General features: G+C 46.8%; 1 pseudogene; it reads left to right on the top strand.

Moving 5' to 3' along the window:
* Positions 1 to 258: 258 nt before the first annotated feature.
* LOC149299310 (zinc finger protein 507-like) lies at positions 259 to 5,215 on the top strand (annotated as a pseudogene).
* Positions 5,216 to 8,179: the final 2,964 nt, after the last annotated feature.

The following is an 8,179-nucleotide window of genomic DNA, read 5'->3' as shown; positions in this document are numbered from 1 at the left end:
GGGTAAAGGTGACATGACAAGTAGTAAATAACATAACAATTTGACTTACAGAAACAAGCTCAAAAGAGCTTACAATCTAGATGATCACATGACTACTAAGTAGTCTGCGTTGGGAGGCGAGTTAAGTGTTTATCGCGTAGCTGTGCCCTGCGAATGTTTTCATTATTTGTTAATAATTTGATTTCTATCCATATTAAAATCCGAGTCTTTTCATTTTATGGTTTTTTTCCCCCCGCCCCCCCCCTCTCGCTAGATAGAATGGAAAATCGAGAAAGCTCGTCGGACATTATGCCAAATGCAGACGTGGCCGTCGTGCAACAAACACCCGAGGCCATCTTTTCCTCCCTTCTCACTGTGGACGGAAAACAAAAACTCAACGAGCCGCTGATTAATGTGATACAGAAGCTGTCCACGATGGTGAGGAACGAGAAAAGCTCCAAAAGCGTCGAAGGGAAGAAGCGCTCTTATCCAGGGGATTCCACATCGCTGGCCGAAGTCCAGGGGAGCTGCTCCGCTCCACCTAAACGCGTTGATTTAGTTGATCCGGGCCCAAAGCGAAGTAAGGGGGACAAGACCGACGACGCCATAGCGGATCACCTGTTACAAAGTAACAGAAAAGTGATGTTTTATCAGTGCAGCCTGTGTAAGTTCATGTCTCCATCTTTTGAGGTGCTCGCCTCTCACGTGAAAAGCCACGGACAGGAGAACGAGGTGGTTCTCATGTGCTCCGAGTGTCGTTTGACCTTTAAAAGCCACGACGACCTGCAAGCGCACATCAGGAAATGTTGCCAAGCAGGGGCCACAACGCCGTCGCAGCTTCAACACCAATCGCAACCTGGCAAGGAGACCTCCGTGTGTCCGGACACTTCCGTTCCGGAGAGGAAGAAATGGTATGCGCACGAAGCCTACGGGTTGTACCGCTGCCTGATTTGTAGGTACACCTGTGGTCAACAGAGAATGTTGAAGACTCACGCCTGGAAACATGCCGGGGAGGTCGATTGCTCCTATCCTATATTTGAGGAAGAGAACGAAGGCGCGAGTTTGCCAGATTCCACGGTAGCCCATACCCCGCAAGGGAGTGAATCTGTATTATCAGAAGACGTGGAAGGTAAGAGTCGCGTTCAGATGGTAGAATGTGAGCCCGTATCCTTGGAAGGAACCCTTAAGGAAGCCGCTATTTTAAGCCAAACTCCAGTTGCCATGACTGAGGTGGTTGTGGTGGAGGAAGCCTTACTGAGCGCAGACCAAGAGAACACGCTCACCGACAGCCTGCTTTCCTCTGCTCAGCAAATCGTTCACAGCGGGCAAAATAAAAAAGGTCACGCGAATGTTATTGTGGAACGATTGCCCGGTGCTGAAGAGACCGTTTCACAGAAGCCTTTATCGATCGCCTCCGAGCTCGGGGTTAAGAAAAAGGCAATGCCCCACGATCCGCCGCTCCCATGCGAGCCGTCGGCTGAGATTTATCATGCCGACAGGAATGCCGTCGAAATCGAAGAGATTGTCGTAGGCTGGGGCAATAGCGTGCAGAACAATGGGGAATTTCCAGCGACCGATGAAAACTCTGCCCCGGCTCGCCGGAGGACCAACTCTGAATGTTTAAGACTGCACTCTTTAGCGGCCGAGGCGCTGGTGACCATGCCGATCAGAATCGTTGAATGTCCCAAATCCAATCTTCGATGTTTCAGGGATCCCGACCCCGTCGACCCGGACACGGGGCAGCAGGAAGACGTTACCAAAGGCGCAACGTGTCCCGCCATGGATTCTTCTAACGTACCCGAAAAAGGTAACGCTTTCTCCCCAAAAATCCTCGACCAGGAGGAAATGTCGACGGTCGAAAGCGAGCTGACGGAGGAACCGATAAAAATGGGCATTAGCACGTCTCTGTTAAAAGTCATCGAAAAGTTAAAGGAGCGGGCGGATCAGAATGCCACCGACGAGGATATCTTAAAAGAGTTACAGGACAACGCTCAAAGCGAGTCCTCGAGTGACCGCTGCCCTGGCGGTAACCTCGTAGAGTACTTACCTCATACTGAGCGGCCTTACCGGTGCCGCCTGTGCCATTACACCAGTGATAATAAAGGCTATATTAAGCAGCATTTGCGGGTTCACCGGCAGAGACAGCCATACCAGTGCCCCATATGTGAGCATATTGCCGACAACAGTAATGACTTGGAAAACCACATGATCAACCATTGCAAGAGCAGGACGTACGAATGCAAGAATTGCACCGAATCGTTCTATTCTAAGGTAAGGACGCGGCTGATTTAAATACAGATATTGTTTTATTTTCGTGCTTCTTCACAGTGTAATCCCGAGCCCTCCTAGTGAGAACCTTGGATGGAGGGTATCGCCCTTCGGCGACCACGTTTATCGCTGATCTCACCCTAACCACGTGAACTCCTTAATGGAAAACAAAGTCCATCAGCGCTAAAGGGTTCTCTATATAAACATTCACCGAGCTATACATTTAGGGGCAGCTTCCTATCCCGTTTGCAAAATTGTACCTTTTACCATTATTAGTTGGGGATCCAGGATTCCCACGCTAAGGCTGGGGCCGTGAAGACGTTAAACCCGCCAGCTGCTCAGAGGAGACACATGGCTGACCTTTGTGATCATGTCATCCAGGAACGCATGGGGTCCACCCTGTCGCCAATAGGTGTTGTTTTGGCTCTTGAAGGACAAACTTTACCGAATCGTTTTCCATTTTTCTTTTCTTCCCGTAGAGCCAGCTGAGAAGCCACGAGAGGGAACATCACGGCCGTCCCGATGACTGCGCGTTAATCGCTTCTGCTGAGGAGCCGCAGGTCTGCAGCGATGCGGAGGAGACGGGCTCCCCGAAAGGTGCGCTCGGTGCTCCCCAAGTCCTGTATCTCGTGTATTGCGTAGCATGGAAATACTATATATATGGATTTCTTGGAAGCTGATATTTTTATTCCCTCCCTTTATTATTATTAATTCCATTTAATTCACTAGCATTCATAAACATGTCCATTTTTGGGGAACTGTGTAAGTAAGTTGGGTGTAAAGTCGAAATGTTGACTGTCCTGCGTATTCATCTGTAACCTGTCAGTCTATGAACGTCTTACGAGGGTCACCATGTGTCAAGATCATGTGCGAGTATTCAGTTGGTTTTTAACCTCTTGGTCCATGGTCTTCGTTGAATAACTTTGGGGTCCCCAATGTAACTAGGGGACCCTATTGCGGTCACATTTCTAAATGTTCTTCTTCTCTATCAAGGCAGTAAATCCTCTGCGCCAAAACTGTACCGATGTGACGTCTGCGGCTACACCAGCTCCACGTACGTCGGTGTTAGGAACCACCGAAGGATTCATACCGCCGTTAAACCCTACCGGTACGGGCTTTCGTTTTATTTTCTATCCTTTTCTGGTGCTGTGTGCTTGGTAACAGTAGATCTTTTTAGTAGGTTAACAACAGATAAGCATTCATGTATTGTTTTATGTTTTGCGTGTTGTTTTCTGAAATGTTTGACAAACTATATGAAGCTCGTGTCGTTCCTCGTGATCTTTACGTATAGTCTGAAAACGATCTGCTTTTAAACGTCCATGGATAACGGATACTCTCCTGCGGGTGTTTTAGTTCCGACTCGCCGTAAGCTCGGAGAGGGTAATCTTAGCTTCTTTCCGTATTTATCTGCTGTCCCACTAGCGCCATCTGATCTGTCTCGCAAACTGACTGCAGCTGGTACTTTATTTTTGTTTCCCAAGATGTCAAGTGTGCAATTTTGCCACTTCAAACATGAACAGTTTGAAGTGTCACATGAGACGCTATCCAGATCAACACCAAGCGGCCGAGCTGGTAGGACCGTACAGGTACGTACGCCGCAACTCCGTGTTCCGCTCCCTACTCGCCGCACGTCTCTCCTGCACCCTCAGACGTGTGCATAGCACCACGCGTGTTCATGGTGGGACCGGCGCGTGACTGCGGGTTAAGCAGCAAAGGCATTCTTTATAGACATAAGAATAAACATAGATGTGTAATCTACACGGTTAAAACCAACCAGGCGTTCTCTGTTTGCTTGAAGAGGTGCGTGCGGTTTGCGTTGTGATCCTAGGTGTAGAAATGTAGTCATTAAGCCCCGTGGTGAGCGTTGCCTGCCTCCAGGTAAGCATCTGTATTCCCCATGGATCGTTTGGGGGCTTCAGCCCTTTGAACCCTGTAGGCCAGGGGTTCTCAAACTGCTGCCCTCCAGCTGCTGCAGGACTACATCTCCCATACTCCTCAGCCAGCCCCTTAGCTGAAGGAGCATTATGGGAGATGTAGTCCTGCAGCACCTGGAGGGCCGCAGTTTGAGAACCCCTGCTGTAGGCTATCTTGGCTCCTGGCTTAACGTTGGGTTCTATGGACGCACTAATGCAACACCTTCTTCTTGAAAAGACCACTTGTTTCTAGATGGTGGCTACAAAGTAACCCACGATCTATACATTATCGAAAAGGAACGTCTGTTAGTTAACCATCCCCCGCTGATCGTTTAACTCTTCTCTGGCAGATGCTCGCTGTGCGGATATGTTTGCAGCCACCCTCCATCTTTGAAGTCTCACATGTGGAAACACGCCAGCGACCAGAACTACAATTACGAACAAGTCAACAAGGCTATCAACGAAGCGATGTCACAGAGTAACCGGTAGGCATCTCGGGTCTTTTAGCAACGTAACGATTACATTTCAAAATAATTGTAGCGCTGTCCGTGATGTCACATCTTGAAGACCTCGCTAAGCCCTCGTAGGCTGAAGGACTTCCGAGCCTCTGCCGCGTGCGCTTCGTAACGGATGCTGCTTTGTCTGCTATGAAGTAAGCAGAACACGTGATCCGACTCAAGCAAAGCAAATACTCCGTGTAAATGTTTAATCGTTTCTTGTATGTTGTTTATTCTTTTTCCAGGGCTCAGGACGAACCTTTAAAGAAGACTTTGCCAGATGATTCCAGCCCTAAAGGAGGCGAGGATCCCGCCGGCGGGTCTGCGGACGAAAGAACGGGTCCGGCAGAAAATCCAAAGGTCGACGCTTCTCAGATTACAGATAAATCGGAGAGCCCCGTCCGGCCCGGCACGGAGTTGTGCGTTCTCTTGTTCTGCTGTTGCGTCTGCGGCTTTGAGTCCACAAGCAAGGAACTTCTCATGGAGCACATGAAATCCCACGAAGGTGAAATCATTAATATAATCCTGAATAAGGCAGAATCCCCGTCGTCAACATAACCACGACACGAAAGGCCCACGCTGTTTTCTGCTTGTTTAATAAGTAAGCGTTATTCCCCAAACGGTTACGGAGAATGTTCCACGTGCGCTTCTGCTTTCACAGCCTCTTAACCATGTAGCAGTCTGACGCTGGGCCAGAGGATCTATAGCTACGTAGCTATTCACGGAGGTCTGTTACCGGTTTCCGCGGAGCGGGGATTGTACTCGGTACTAATAGGTTTGGACACGTTTTGCGTAACGAGGGTCTTTGTGCTTTCGGGGTTTTTTATTATTATTATTATTATTATTATTTAAATGCCCGTGCGATTTCCCAAGAATATTACAGCTTAATTAGATGTAATTTAATAATTGGATTTTTGTTAAGGGTGGCAGCGTTTTTCTCTGCGAGAGGCCTCGTCGTTCGGGTATCCGGGATCTCCGACATGAATTCAGGGGGATCCACCTGTGATCATGTCGGAAGACCCGACTCCTGCTCGTTGATCTTGACGATCATTTAGAATTTCCTTTGTTACATACATACTTTGTGTAACACACAGTGTATAGATACACTTCCCACATTTATTAAGTTATACGGCCTAGAAGAATACCCCCTTTTTCTTAAATACTGCATAAGTTCAAGTATACGCACTTGGCAGATGTTAAGCGGGAGTCCTTGCGTTACTCCGAATAATTTTCTTTGTTTTTTTCTGGCTTTGCAGAAATTCCTGCTCTCGTATATTGGGGATAAGTCCTATTCCTGAGTCTTTCTTTTTTTTTTTTTTTTGCTTTTTTAGGAATAGGAATGTATTTATCATATATTATATATTTTTTATTTAGTTTTTTTTGCTGAAAATCCAGTCCAAGGACGTTTAAAACAATGACTGACGTTGTTGGATGGAAATGCCCTAAGGAACGGGCACTTTGGCTGATCTGTGTCTTAAAAATGCCTTGTACTGTCAAAGGCTACCGACTGCCAATGGCTTTCCTGTTATATGGTATTTATAGCATGTGTGTTTTTTGTATAGTTATCAAGATATATATTTTTTTAGCGTGATGCAAGGTATGTCGTTTTTTCCCCTTATATTTATTATTGGGTATTTATATGTCCAAGTATTCACCTTGGTGCTATGTACGTCAAAAAAAGGAAAGCTCATGGCATATGGGCAGAGGCCGATCGCCGCGCTTCTGCCCTCGCGGAGGGTGGAAACTGTGGCTCCAGTGGCTTAAAACATATCAGATATGCCCTTAACTTATCATATGAGTGCTGACGGGGACCTATCGGGCTTATAATCACGGTGCGCATGGTGGACATAGGAACAAAGATCTCTGTGACCTCAGAACACTTGTTTCTAAAGTTTTTTTTGTTTTTTTTTGATGAAATTGTCTGAATTTGCTATTAAAAGTTTCAGAGCTGACCAATCTGGTGAAGCGACACATAATCGCGCATGCACCTCTATCAGTGATGTGTACGGAGATTTAGGCTGAAGGTGTGCACTTTTAGTTAACCCGCGTAGTGGAAATGGCCCCGCTCGACGCGTTGTTTGCTTTGGCGATACTTCACGAAGAAAGCAGGTATGAAAAAAAGCACCGGGAAGCACGATAACCAAAAATACATCCGCGTGAACGACTTCTGTCTGTACCCAAGTATACTGACGCCAGTGAAATGATACGATGAATGTTACGCTCGTTGATGTCAAATATACGGGAGCGACAGAATCCGAGGTCCCGCCGCGTCCACGTGAGCCCCTGCGCTCCAGGTCCCGCCGCGTGAGTTGGGTCGGTCAACGCAAGACACCCGTCTGTGTAATTATTGGCCAAAAAGTTCTATAATTGGAGCAATCGATGGGAACCTCTCCACGTTTCCAGCTTTAGAAGTACGACCCATGGGCCGAGACAGGAGGCGCGTGACCCGGGGACAGCGCAGTATGGACTCCGGCCGCTCGGTGGACGTTTCTCAGTTATCTGCACAAAGAACTTGGCCTCGGTCTCAATCTTCACCTGCTTTTCTGTCTTGACCAGAAAGTCACAGTTTCACCCCGTAAATAGTCCAGATTTTTACAGTTTTCTCAATTGTGCCTGCTTGACAAACTCGCGTCCGACATGAAAAGGTAACGCCAAATCGCACACATCATCGTCGCCATCGCTTCATGCCGCGTCGGGGGGGTTGGGGGACATATTTTTATTATTTTCTATTATTTTACATAAAAAGGTGGAATTCATATGGTGCTCTGTGATGAAATCTTCATACAGGAATATTTTTCTACTGACCCGGGGGATAACACTACAGCCAAAGCACCCCGACAGCCGGCATGTCCGCGTTTCATGAGTTTGCGAAGCCCCCCCCCCGGCTCTGTTGCCCTCTGCGTTCCTGAAGTAGCCCCCGTACCTTGCTCTGTATGCAGGGGAGGCCCCCGCGGCGCTCTTGAAAATACTGTCAAATGTTTAGAGTAACTTATTTTGCTTTATGAAGTTTGTCACACTGATTTTCAGATTGTATTTTGCTAATAAACACTTTTTAATAAAGCCGAGACACGCGAGGGGTCTTCTCTTCCCGACGACCCCGTGAAACACTTGGATTCTCTCGATGCCTTTCGGTGGTCTGGGATAGCATTCGTTCGCGCGGTAAGAAGAAAAGTCAAACAAGTCAATATATTTTATATATTCATTCATTTTATTAATACATTTTATTAAATATTTAATGATCATGTGACCCGTCGGTCCATCTATAAAGTCAATATATTTTATCCTTTTTTTTTTTTTTTTTTATATACATTTTATTAAACTATATAAAGTCCGTATATAAAGTCAATTTATTTTATATATTTTTTATACATTTCATTCTTGCGGACATAACATTGTTATCTATAGCGCCATCATATTCCGCAGTGGAGTACAACGGGTAGCAAATATTTTAACCCCTACCCTCCGCCACCAGACCCTTTTTTTTTTCTTCTTGGGGGTAGATTTTCTTCGGGCGGGCAGGAG

Source organism: Sceloporus occidentalis, unplaced genomic scaffold, assembly GCF_023333645.1.
Source record: "Sceloporus occidentalis isolate IW3139 unplaced genomic scaffold, rSceOcc1.0.p SCAF_29, whole genome shotgun sequence".
Lineage (NCBI taxonomy): Eukaryota > Metazoa > Chordata > Lepidosauria > Squamata > Phrynosomatidae > Sceloporus > Sceloporus occidentalis.
Note: the sequence above shows the minus strand (reverse complement) of the source record. Positions and strands in the feature narration are given on the sequence as shown.